Source organism: Girardinichthys multiradiatus, chromosome 10 (assembly GCF_021462225.1).
Source record: "Girardinichthys multiradiatus isolate DD_20200921_A chromosome 10, DD_fGirMul_XY1, whole genome shotgun sequence".
NCBI lineage: Eukaryota > Metazoa > Chordata > Actinopteri > Cyprinodontiformes > Goodeidae > Girardinichthys > Girardinichthys multiradiatus.
In genome coordinates, this window is record NC_061803.1 from 32,059,438 (window position 1) to 32,072,294 (window position 12,857).

Below are 12,857 nucleotides of genomic sequence, written 5' to 3' on the forward strand. Positions count from 1 at the left end.
GTTCAGCGAAATCATAAAAATAGGACATTTAATTAGAAGCATGCAATGGTGATGCCCTCGTCTCAATTGATTGAAATAACAGTATGTAACAGTTATGTCTGATTTTATTAAGGAATTTTATTAAGGAATGTAACAGTTAAACTAAAACACAAGATGCCATCATGTCAATAAGGTGTCATGTGCCCTTGAGCATCAGGTACAGATCAACTGTATTTAGGATAATATTTTGTTTTTTGACAATATTCCTACCGTTTGTGCATAGAAATGAAGATTGTAACTATACACATTGGGGTGAACAGCTTTGAATTTTGTTGTACATGTCAGACCACGGGCTTGAGAATGTTTCACCCATTTTTAAAAAATATTAACCTTCTACCAGTGGAAAAAAGTAAAAATAAAATATCTCTTTCAAACATAATCCATCATGATTAAAGGAATCACACAACTGTTCAATTTCATTATTCAACATGAAAAAAAAAGAAATAAGGTGAAATATTAACACACTGTCAGATATGTTCTCTTTGCTCATTGCTGAATCTTATCCACTGCCTCTTACAAACAGCCTGCAATATAAACAGTTGCTCCTCCAAGCAATGTTCTGTGTCAATTTTATTCAAATTTTGATTTTAACTTCTGCTGACCCAAATATTTGCTAGAAAAATGCATGCCAGAATTTGTAGCAGTGCTCTCTAGACAGTTTAGTCCATCTGACCTGATAGAGCTCATGTACCTGGTGTTACAGCATCTCTTGGTATTTCATATTAGACAGACAATTAAAAACGGAAAATAGTAAAGGTACAACTACTTATCTTCTTTTTTGGTAAAACATTGCAGACTTTAAAGGACGTAGAGCAAATCTATAATCAGCCTCCGGCTCCTAATACCAGCCTGCAGACTGAATATAAAATAGTTGATCTGATCAATTATGTAGAAAACTGGTCCCATTTGCTGCAAAAAAGAAAAAACATTTCAAGAGTCAAATCAACTAAAGAATATTGCATCAGTCCTAACCAAACCAGTTTCAGTCAAATGGACTGAACTCAGCTCATACGTGTAGCTGAAGGGTTCCAGGTGAGCACGATGAGTTTAATTGGAGCATCTGAGCCATCAATATAAAGTCAGCTGCAACCACAGAGCAGATACACTGCAAAATTTTGTATTCCACAGTTCTTCATCTTGTTGAGTGCATCCTGGTCCAGCTGTGCAGTAATCCCAGCAGTCAACATGATGTTTCAAAGTGTTTTCAGGTGAATTTTGGGGCTTCATATTTTTTCTTTTAAGATTTTTGTTGATATGTATATTAATGATTCTTCTCTGTTCAGGTGTTCCTGGATTTGCCTGCTACTCTTTAGTGTTGGAGCTTGTGCCCCTGCACAAAAAAGCAAGTATATGTATTTGTTTTTATTTTTATTTTTTAAGTGAAGACTGTAGTTGTACTAAACCAATTTAATCTCTAAACAATCATCTTAACTTCCATAAGTCTGAGAAGTGGTGTCCAAAGTCAAACCTTGATCTACATATTTTTAGCTCGTTCTTGCTTTAACAGGCCTCTTATCAGATAGCTGGAATGTTAAAAGACCTTTGCAGAATCTTGTTGCATGCTGAAGTCATTTAGTCAATATTTTCTGTTTTTAAAGAACAAGGGCATAGCTTAAAAACCTGCAGGTTTTCTGGCCCTTAAGGATTAGAGCTAGACATCCCTGGTCTTTACTAACTTGAGCATTATATCAAGGTGTCCAATTTCACAGTACTCCCTATTTATTTATTTTTTTTATGGCCTCTGTTTAGGTCAAACTGGTGAAGGCTACCACTCCAGAGGTTCTGGGTATAGGAGGGGCAGTGCTTGGTCTGATGCTGGAGGTGTCTCTAGATTTGGAGAAGGGTCTGCTGGCGGTGCTGTCCCCAACTTCAATACAGGCTCTGGTTCTGCCAGCAGCTTCTGATGTTGGCACTGGCTATTCAGCCACCCAAGATGCAGCTATTGCTCAGATGGTTACTGACTTGCTGCGCCTGAGCCCCTACGGTAGCCGTTCTCTCCTCCAGTCTCACTGGAGCTCTCACCATGTTCCTATGGGGATAGTTGAGATACGCCCTGTGTACCCTTCATCCCTCATCGTCCACACAAACAGCAGCTACCAACGAGCACGAGACTTCCGTACTGACTCCAAATACACCGAGGATGCATTTGACCACATTCCTCAACCTGGAACACCAAAGAACCCAGGAAATGGGTCTAAGGGACACCAGATGGGCCAGTGAGGTAAACTATAATCGCTGTATGACGTGATCAACAGCCTGATCAGAGGCTGATGGATTTGTTTCCTGCAGGTGAAACTGCCTGGTGCATTATCCTTTTGAGACTACTCTGCTTTATATAATGTGCCTTACCTTAATATAGCATTGTCTAAATCCTTTTCGTCTTGGTTTTACTAAAGCTTTGAGTGTCAACATGTGACCCTCAAAATTGTCATTCAGACTGATGGGTGTACTGCAGTAAACGATGATCTTATTGTGACATAAAACTGCCAAAATGATTTGGTGTGAAGCCTTTGAAGGGAGAAACTTTGAAGTTAAACTTGTAAAAAGAATTCAGCAAACTGTGCAAATTTGTATTCAGAGATGTTTAGTGCAACTAGATGGCAACCACTGAAACAGGAGTGTTTGTGTGTGAAATGAATTGGGGGTGGGATTTGTTTTTTTTTTTTTTTTTTTAAAGCCTAAAATTAAAAGTGCATCAGGGTGAATGCACTCATCCAGACTTGAGGTTAACACTCAATAAAATTGCTATGGAGACCAAACACCAGTAAAGCTTGTAATTTGTCAAACATTGCACAAATCCTGCTAAGTTTCTTTTGCAGCCCTCAAACCTGATCCCTTTTTAAAGTTTGAGCATGCAACTTTTTTATTTTCAATTGATCCGCATAAACTAGTAAATGATATAAATCGCAAGTAAGGGGCATCGTTTTTACAAGAATAAAGGCTAATCATGTAGCCCCTTTCAGTTTAAAACCTATCTGCACATGTGAGCCAATCAGAACAAGTGTTTCCAATACATGTCCTGACCCTCTCAGACAGTAGCCAGCTGAAGGAGTCATTACTAAAGCAGAGATTTGAACATGTCTTCACACTGAAACCAAGGCTGATCAGAGGAGCTACTCAATGCACCAGCAAGAGTCCACTCAAGCAATCAGTGTTCCATGAGTGTGCGGAGGTCGCCCTTAAAGCTGATGGCCTCAGATCAAAAGGAGCAGAAGATGGACTGATCTCTTCTGCAGTTTGCTCAAGAACTGCATCTGAAGGTGTAAGATGTCTCTTTTCAGATAACTGTGGCTGCATTTTAACTATCAAGAGAGCAACTTTTGTGCTGAAGATGGAGTTTAAAGATGTCTTGTTTTAGATGGGTGGGTCAAGATAAATAAGATTTCAGTTATTTTAGTCTTTGTGTACCATTTTTCGGGATGTGTGAAAAGCAATCCCTCCCTATGAGAGAGGATTGGGTGGTAAAATATATCTGTAAAATCCTGTTAAACTCAAAAGGTTCCAGTAATTAAATTGTAGCCATAAAACTAATTTTACAGGATTGTGTTCAAAAAACAACCATACACTACTGTGGCTACTTGAACCCACCTTTATTTCTGGTTTCTTCCCATCATTCTTTCAAAAAGCCAAGAAATGAAAACCAATGTGGATTTGCAAAGCCTGTTTACAGCTTAGGGATGAAATGATTTTATTTTACACTTTTTCAGTCTGATTCAGTCCTGTGCCTGAACATCTCATCAGGAATGTTCACTTGTTAAGCCAGATAACTCTGACCTGCATCATTCAGGCAGAAAAAGGCTTTCAAACTCAAGGGATAAATTAAAGCTGTTTCTACATGACTGTTTCCACTAAGGTGATTCCCAAAGAGTTTTATGTGAAACCCTGCTATGAAGTAGATGAGCAGATGAAGAGTTGGTTAGCTCTTTGCTATTTTTGTGTTTCACTGTTTACTAAAAATAAGACTTTCAATTATTGAAGTTTTCTTTTTTCTGTCTTCCACTTTTTTAAGCTTACACTGAACAATATGCTTCCAGGCTCAATGACTTGAAACTGAAAGAAAAAACAGCCAAAGTCCAAAAAAATATTTCAAAATGCCTTAAGAAATCCTTTGTTCCAGATTGCTGTAATAGTATCAGCTGCTTAGAGGAGAAAGTAAAGGGAAATCAGAATTGTTTCACAGGTTTTGCACAGTGCAGGATTTCTCGTGGCTTTTCAACTGATCCTTGAAATGTACTTTCCAATTGGTTTAATAAAACCAAAGTGAACAGCTCCCTCTAACTGGTTGCTGTTCTTATGGGTAACCAATTCATTATCAGCAAATCTTCGCTGGATCTAAAGAAATAAAATCTCAACACTGGTATTTCACAACATGCTTTAAGGAATTTCCTGATCTCTGGATATTTTTTGTGTGCTTTTCCATGTTGGACCACATGTGCTGAATATTGGATCATTTGCACGTTGCTGGATGCTACCAGGCCTTTTGGCGTCATTGGCCATTTTGTATCCCAGGATAGTCCGCTACTACGAATACCAGTGGACACTGCGGCTGATATGACGGGGCGTCCCAAGTCTGACGTCCCAAGACACTATATAAGAAGGTGGCCTCTTTAAGGAGGCGCTTTTCACACTAGAAACCGGACCAGCAACTGAAGCGCATCACTCTGAAAAAGAAGTCCCACGTGGATTTTTTTGTTTATTCTCCACCGTTGGCCAACGAGAAAACTAAGTGAATTAAGCTTACAGGAATAAGAAGGCTTGTAAGTTTTCAACTTTACCGATCGAAGACGTGAGTTTAACACCTAACTAAAAAAAGTTTTCAAGGAGACTCAATTTTCCTCCTTGTTTTTGTACCAGTCGACTAGTGACGGTCCGTCATAATTTTTCTACCTTTCTGTCACGGAGGCCACCAAGGAAGAGCGGACTGCTTTGCTTTGATGAGTATCCTCTTCACCCTCCCCCTCTCTCCCTCTGCTCAGAGGAGACAACGACAAGTAAAATCCACCTTTTATTATTATTTCTTTATTACAAATAGCTTGGGCAGGGTAGAGGAGGTTTTAGTGCAATGTAGAATCGCCACTTATAGTCCAATGTGTTCTGAATTTTATGTGCGTGCAACCTTTTTTTTTTTTTTTTACTTGACTGCTGTTGAATTTTAGAGGCCGCCGAGTCTCACAAGTTGTGTTTTATTGTGCAAACACCTGAGCGCAGGTGCGCTCAGAAACTTATATGGTGAATATCAACCATTTTCTTTGTCTTCAACTTCATGTTTTACTGGTTTGCCGCCAAAAAGGTTTACGATCCTTTCTGTGCGCTGAGTTTACAACTTTGCTCGGGGGTTTTATGACCGCCTGTGTCCCGCTGAGCTATACTTTGGGAGGGGCGCTCCCAAAGCTTTGTTCAACCATATTCCCTTTTTATTTTGCCATAACTGCCATAACTGCTGGTTTGATCTCACTGCTGTTTTTATTTTGTTTAGTTAGATATTTTACCCTTTTTTTTCTGTGTAGAACTTTACATGTTTGATTAGGTGAAGATTATTGAATCGGCATAGCGAGGTGGATCGGGTTGTTGATTTAATAAATATTCACGTAGATAAAGAGAAGTTGTTTGTGTTTATTTTGGGCAAGAGTGATTTGTCAGTCAAAATAAGGTCAAAGTTCCTCATGTTTCGGCAGAAACGGTTGATTAAACAGTGACATCTAGTAATAGTTATCAATTATTACTGAGTATTTAACGGTTGTAATTATCAAGGGCTTTAGGCTACAATTACAACACCAGAGGACATCTCTGGCTTCGATTCATAAATAAGGAGTTTTGGTTAATAAATTAACGAGAGACGCACAGCCATCCCTCAGTGGGCCCACCACCTGCAGGGGGAACTGTGAGGGACCGGTGCAAAGAGGATTGGGTGGCGGACGAAGGTGGAGACCTCAGCGGCCCAATCCCCGGATGCTTAGGCTGGCTCTAGGGACGTGGAATGTCACCTCGCGGGGGGGAAGGAGCCTGAGCTTGTGCGGGAAGTCGAGAGATATCGACTAGAAATAGTCGGGCTCGCCTCCACGCACAGCGTGGGCTCTGGAACCAATCTCCTTCAGAGGGGTTGGACTCACTACTACTCTGGAGTGGCCAACGGGGAGAGGCGGCGGGTTGGTGTGGGTTTGGTTGTTGCCCCCCAGCTCAGCCGTCTCGTGTTGGGGTTTACCCCAGTGGATGAGAAGGTCGCATCCCTGCGCCTTCGGGTTGGGGATAGGTCTCTGACTGTCGTCTCGGCCTACGGGACGTTTGGTAGTGCGGAGTGCCCGGCCTTCTTGGTGTCTCTGTCGGTGGTGCTGGATAGTGCCCCTCCCGGGGACTCCATTATTCTGCTGGGGGACTTCAAAGCCCACGTGGGAAACAACAGTGACACCTGGAGAGGCGTGATCGGGAGGAATGGCCTCCCCGATTTGAATCCAAGTGGTGTTTCATTATTGGACTTCTGTGCTAGTCACGGATTGTCCATAATGATCACCATGTTCAAACATAAGGGTGTCCATCTGTGCAGTTGGCACCAGGACATCCTAGGCAGGAGGTCAATGATCGACTTTGTCGTCATATCATCAGACCTTAGGCCGCATGTTTTGGACACTCGGGTGAAGAGAGGGGCTGAGCTGTCCACTGATCACCACCTGGTGGTGAGTTGGATCCGCTGGAGGAAGAGAAAGCCGGACAGACTTTGCAGGCCCAAGCGCATAGTGCCGGTCTGCTGGGAATGCCTGGCGGAGCCCTCGGCCAGGGATGTATTCAACTTCCACCTCCGGGAGAGCTTTGACCAGATCCCGGGGGATGTTGGAGACATAGAGTCCGAGTGGACCATTTTCTCTGCATCTATTGTCGATGCTGCTGCCCATAGCTGCGGCCGTAAGGTCTGCGGTGCCTGTCGTGGCTGCAATTCCAGAACCCGGTGGTGGACACCGGCAGTAAGTGATGCTGTCAAGCTGAAGAAGGAGTCCTATTGGCTGTGGTTGGCTTGTGGGACTCCTGAGGCGGCTGACGGGTACCGTGAGGCCAAGCGTGCTGCGGCCCGAGTTGTGGCAGAGGCAAAAACTCGGGCCTGGGAAGAGTTCGGTGAGGCCATGGAGAAGGACTACCGGTTGGCCTCGAAGCGATTCTGGCAAACCGTCCGGCGCCTCAGGAGGGGGAAGCAGTGTTTTGCCAACACTGTTTATAGTGGGGGCGGGAGACTGCTGACCTCGACTGAGGACATTATCGGGCGGTGGAAGGAGTACTTCGAGGATCTCCTCAATCCTGCCATCACGCATTCCGTGGTGGAAACAGAGGCTGGGGACTCAGGGTTGGACTCTTTCATCACCCAGGCTGAAGTCACTGAGGTGGTTAAAAAGCTCCGCGGTGGCAAGGCTTCGGGGGTGGATGAGATCCGCCCTGAGTACCTCAAGTGTCTGGATGTTGTAGGGCTGTCATGGTTGACACGCCTCTTCAACATTGCGTGGCGGTCGGGGACAGTGCCTCTGGACTGGCAGACTGGGGTGGTGGTCCCCCTTTATAAGAAGGGGGACCGGAGGGTGTGTTCCAACTACAGGGGGATCACACTCCTCAGCCTCCCTGGTAAGGCCTACGCCAGGGTATTGGAGAGGAGAGTCCGACCGATAGTCGAACCTCGGCTTCAGGAGGAACAGTGTGGTTTTCGTCCCAGCCGTGGAACACTGGACCAGCTCTATACCCTCTACAGGGTGCTCGAGGGTTCATGGGAGTTTGCCCAACCGGTTCACATGTGTTTTGTGGACCTGGAGAAGGCATTCGACTGTGTCCCTCGTGATGCCCTGTGGGGGGTGCTCCAGGAGTATGGAATCGGGGGCCCTTTATTAGGGGCCATCCGGTCCCTGTACGAGCGGAGCAGGAGTTTGGTCCGCATTGCCGGCACTAAGTCGGACCTGTTCCCAGTGCATGTTGGACTTCGGCAGGGCTGCCCTTTGTCGCCGGTCCTGTTCATAACTTTTATGGACAGGATTTCTAGACGCAGCCAAGGACCGGAGGGGGTCTGGTTTGGGGACCAGTGGATTTCGTCTCTTCTTTTTGCGGATGACGTGGTCCTGCTGGCCCCCTCTAGCCAAGACCTACAGCATGCGCTGTGGCGGTTCGCAGCCGAGTGTGAAGCGGCTGGGATGAGGATCAGCTCCTCCAAGTCCGAGGCCATGGTACTCGACCGGAAAATGGTGGCTTGTCCTCTTCAGGTTGGAGGGGAGTTCCGGCCTCAAGTGGAGGAGTTTAAGTATCTCGGGGTCTTGTTCACAAGTGAGGGAAGAATGGAGCGGGAGATCAACAGATGGATCGGTGCAGCTGCTACAGTAATGGGGGCGCTGTGCCGGTCCATTGTGGTGAAGAGAGAGCTGAGCCGAAAAGCAAAGCTCTCAATTTACCGGTCGGTCTACGTTCCTACCCTCACCTATGGGCATGAACTTTGGGTCATGACCGAAAGAACGAGCTGAAATGGGCTGAAATGAGCTTCCTCCGTAGGGTGGCCGGGCACTCCCTTAGAGATAGGGTGAGGAGCTCGGCCATCCGGGAGGAGCTCGGAGTAGAGCCGCTGCTCCTCCACATTGAGAGGAGCCAGTTGATGTGGCTCGGGCATCTATACCGGATGCCTCCTGGACGCCTTCCTCGGGAGGTGTTCCAGGCACGTCCCACCGGGAGGAGGCCCAGGGGACGGCCCAGGACACGCTGGAGGGACTATGTCTCTCGGCTGGCCTGGGAACGCCTTGGGCTCCCCCTGGAGGAGCTGGAGGAGGTGTCTGGAGAGAGGGACGTCTGGGCGTCTCTGCTGAGTCTGCTGCCCCCGCGACCCGGTCCTGGATAAGCGGAAGACGACGAACGAATGATTTTCAATTAATTCTTGATAAATATTAATTAATCAATAATCATAATCCTAACATCCACTATAAGCAAAATTAACTCTACTGTGAGCTAAACTAGCAGCACAGAAATGGTAACAAAACTGTTCCAGACAATACAGATATTTTACTCACTAACAGTGAAAGTGAGTTTTAGCTACTCAAAACCAGCTTTTTTTCAGTCTGTATATTAAACATATCAATATATACAGTCAATCAAAACAAATCTTATTTGTTTGTGAAGAAACAATTATCATGTAAGGAGACGTTATATGGTGGTATTTATGGAAGATCAGAATGCAGTTTTTTTTATTCCTATTATATTGATTTTTTTTTCCTTAATGAAATCAGATCTTCTACCAATATTGGATGGGGATTGAAATCTATGTGGATTGTAATTCTAAATGTATTGATTGCATACCTTAATCTCATAGTCTTATAGACAAGTTGGTAGTGATTAGTTACATTTTCTCAGTTACATCTACTTGAGTAACGTTTTTAAAAGTAGTTTTACTGCACCATACTTTTGACTTTTACTAAAGTAATATTATTTTGAAGAAACACTCTTATATGAGTACAATTTCTGGCTGGTCTTCCCACCTCTAGTTATTTCACTGAATGAGGATCAGGCACGTTTTAACCAAAAATGTGCCAGACACAAACACACATTTGTTGTGTGAGACTTCTTGGTTGTACAAAAGCTTTATTATTCTAATGCTATTTTCTATCTGCTGAGCCTGTTGTGCCATTTGGAGGGCAAGTGAATATACAGTATGTATTGTCACAGATTTTTCCTTTACATAATTTTTTACATTTGTACATAATTGAATATTTTATGTCCATCTGATTACAGGCTTTTCAAGATATTGAATCAAATGTCATGATCAGTTATTCTGTACCTGAGCAGCCTATTTACCAAATACTTTGATATTCTTACTGGAGTAAATCTTTGGATGTCCATTTTTTTCCATTACTTGAGTAACAATATATTAAAGTGGTGCTACTCCCACCTCTGCCTATAGATAAAGTTATTATCAATCAGATTAAAAGACAGCACAAATACTCAGCATGTTGGTCTGTGACTCCAACTCCAGGTGAACAGAATGAGTGTGATTACGGCAGCTGAGTCATAACTATAAAGGCAGCTGCAGCCACAGCACAAACGTTTACCTTCAGAGGTGATCAGCTTTGCTATCGGTGTAGAGGGCAACATGATGATTCAGGATATGTTCAGGTGAGCTTTCGTGCTTAATTTTTTGTGCTTCAAATGGTTGTCCATGCATTTATTGTGATCCTCTGTGAAATAGGAATTCATGGATGTGCCTGCTGTTCTTCAGCTTTTGCACATGTGCCCCTGCACAAAAAAGCAAGAATACATGTTATATTTTTATCTAAACTGTTCATTAATGCTGAACCTAACAGAAATCCATTATTAGGTCAAACTGGTGAAGGCTACCACTCCAGAGGTTCTGGATATAGAAGAGGCAGTACTGGGTGGTGCTGCCTTTTGACATCAATACAGGCTATGGTTCTGCCAGCAGCTTCTCTGATGTTGGCACTGGCTATTCAGCCACCCAAGATGCAGCTATTGCTCAGATGGTTACTTGCTGCGCCTGAGCCCCTATGGTAGCCGTTCTCTCCTCTAGTCTCACTGGAGCTCTCACCATGTTCCTATGGGGATGGTTGAGACCCACCCCGTGTACCCTTCATCCCTCATCGTCCACACAAACAGCGGCTACCATTGAGCACGAGACTTCCATACTGACTCCAAATACACCGAGGATACATTTGACCGACATTCCTCAACCTGGAACACCACAGAACCCAGGAAGTGGGTCTAAAGGACACCAGCTGGGCTAGTGAGGTAAATCCTAATTGTTGATTGAACAATGCATTTGTTCACATGGTAACATATCTGTTCTCAGCAGGTGAAACAAGCTGAAGAATCAGCCTCTGGAAGTGAATCTCTGTAACTTTATCTTAATAAACATGTTTAAAAAATACCAGTGGTCTCTGAAATCTGACATCGGAATCGTCTTGCTATCTGGGACATGATGGTGCCAGCATAACCTGGACCCTTGAGTATCCTTACATGGAACTTTTAATATGAAGCATGTCATTTCATGTTGTATAAATGGTAGCAACTGTGTCAAAATGGTTCAACACATCTGAAAATGAGTGGGTGTCAGAACTTTGGCTGTCTGAGAATTCAGCTTTAGAGTAGGGACACTAAAACATACAGGAAAAGCCGATCTTCAGCAGAATCAGAATCAGAAAAGCTTTATTGCCAAGTACGTTTTTGGACATACAAGGAATTTGTTTTGGCGTAGTCGGTGCAATACAATACAAATTAAAAAGTATAAACATATCTACAATATAATATAAATATATGTGCACAGTGAGTGAGTGAGTGAGAGTAAGTATAGAGCAGTATAGAGCAGTATAAGATGCAAGAGCAATACAACAGTGCAGGTGATCAATGTGCAAGTAAAGCAGGAGTCCAAGCTGAGCATTAATGTAACTCATAGAGTTACAGGTGTCCTGTCAGCAAAAAAAAGGGGGGGTGTGGGGGAAAGGGAGAGTGTCAGTGTGGTTTCCAGGCTTTGTTAACCAGGCTGGTGGCAGATGGGAAAAAACTGTTCTTGTGGCGTGAGGTTTTGGTCCGGATAGACCGCAGCCTCCTGCCAGAGGGGAGCGTTTCAAAGAGTCTGTGACCGGGGTGGGAGGGATCAGCCAGAATCTTCCCTGCCCGCTTCAGGGTCCTGGAGGTGTACAGTTCCTGGAGCGTCAGTAGACTGCAGCCAATCACCTTCTCAGCAGACCGAATGAAAAGCTGCAGCCTGCCCTTATCCTTGGCTGTAGCAGCGGCGTACCAGATGGTGATGGAGGAGGTGAGGATGGACTCAATGATGGCTGTGTAGAAGTGCACCTTCATAGTCTTTGGCAGGTTGAATTTCTTCAGCTGCCGCAGGAAGAACATCCTCTGCTGGGCTTTCTTGATGAGGGAGCTGATGTTTGGCTCCCACTTGAGATCCTGGGAGATGATGGTTCCCAGGAAGCGGAAAGATTCCACAGTGTCAATCGTGGAGTCACAGCGGGTGATGGGGGCAGGTGGGGCTTGGTTCTGCCTGAAGTCCACAACCATCTCCACTGTCTTTAGAGCGTTGAGCTCAAGGTTGTTCTGGCTGCACCAGTCCAACAGATGGTCCACCTCCCATCTATATGCGGACTCGTCACCATCAGAGATGAGTCCGATCAGGGTGGTGTCGTCCGCAAACTTCAGAAGCTTGACAGACTGGTGACTGGAGGTGCAGCTGTTGGTGTACAGGGAGAAGAGCAGAGGAGAGAGAACACAGCCTTGGGGGGAACCGGTGCTGATGGTCAGGGAGTCAGAGATGTGCTTCCCCAGCCTCACACGCTGCTTCCTGTCAGACAGGAAGTCAGTGATCCACCTGCAGGTGGAGTCGGGCACACTCAGCTGGGAGACCTTCTCCTGGAGCAGAGCTGGGATGATGGTGTTGAAGGCAGAGCTGAAATCCACAAACAGGATCCTGGCGTAGGTTCCTGTGGAGTCCAGGTGCCAGAGGATGAAGTGAAGGGCTAGGTTGACTGCATCATTTACAGACCTGTTGGCTCTGTAGGCAAACTGCAGGGGGTCCAGGAGGGGGTCGGTGATGTCTTTTAGGTGTGAGAGCACAAGGCGCTCAAAGGACTTCATCACCACAGAGGTCAGGGCGACGGGTCTGAAGTCATTAAGCCCTGTGGTCCTTGGCTTCTTGGGAACAGGGACGATGGTGGGGGACTTGAAGCAGGCTGGCACATGACATGTCTCCAGTGAGGTGTTAAAAATGTCTGTGAAGACTTGAGACAGCTGATCACCGCAGTGCTTTAGGCTGGCTGGTGAGACAGAATCCGGACCAGCAGCTTTCCGGG

General features: G+C 45.0%; 2 long non-coding RNA genes across 3 annotated transcripts; both read left to right on the plus strand.

Moving 5' to 3' along the window:
* The first annotated feature begins 1,090 nt into the window (after window positions 1–1,090).
* Window positions 1,091–1,366, plus strand: LOC124875428. Its single transcript, XR_007040032.1, has 2 exons — window positions 1,091–1,247; window positions 1,323–1,366. It is a non-coding gene; the product is annotated as an uncharacterized LOC124875428 (long non-coding RNA).
* Window positions 1,367–10,017: 8,651 nt separating this feature from the next.
* Window positions 10,018–10,927, plus strand: LOC124875639. 2 transcript variants are annotated; one of them, XR_007040086.1, is made up of 3 exons: window positions 10,018–10,158; window positions 10,361–10,788; window positions 10,850–10,927. It is a non-coding gene; the product is annotated as an uncharacterized LOC124875639 (long non-coding RNA). The 2 variants fall into 2 exon arrangements; XR_007040085.1 differs by having other exon boundaries at window positions 10,853–10,927.
* Window positions 10,928–12,857: the final 1,930 nt, after the last annotated feature.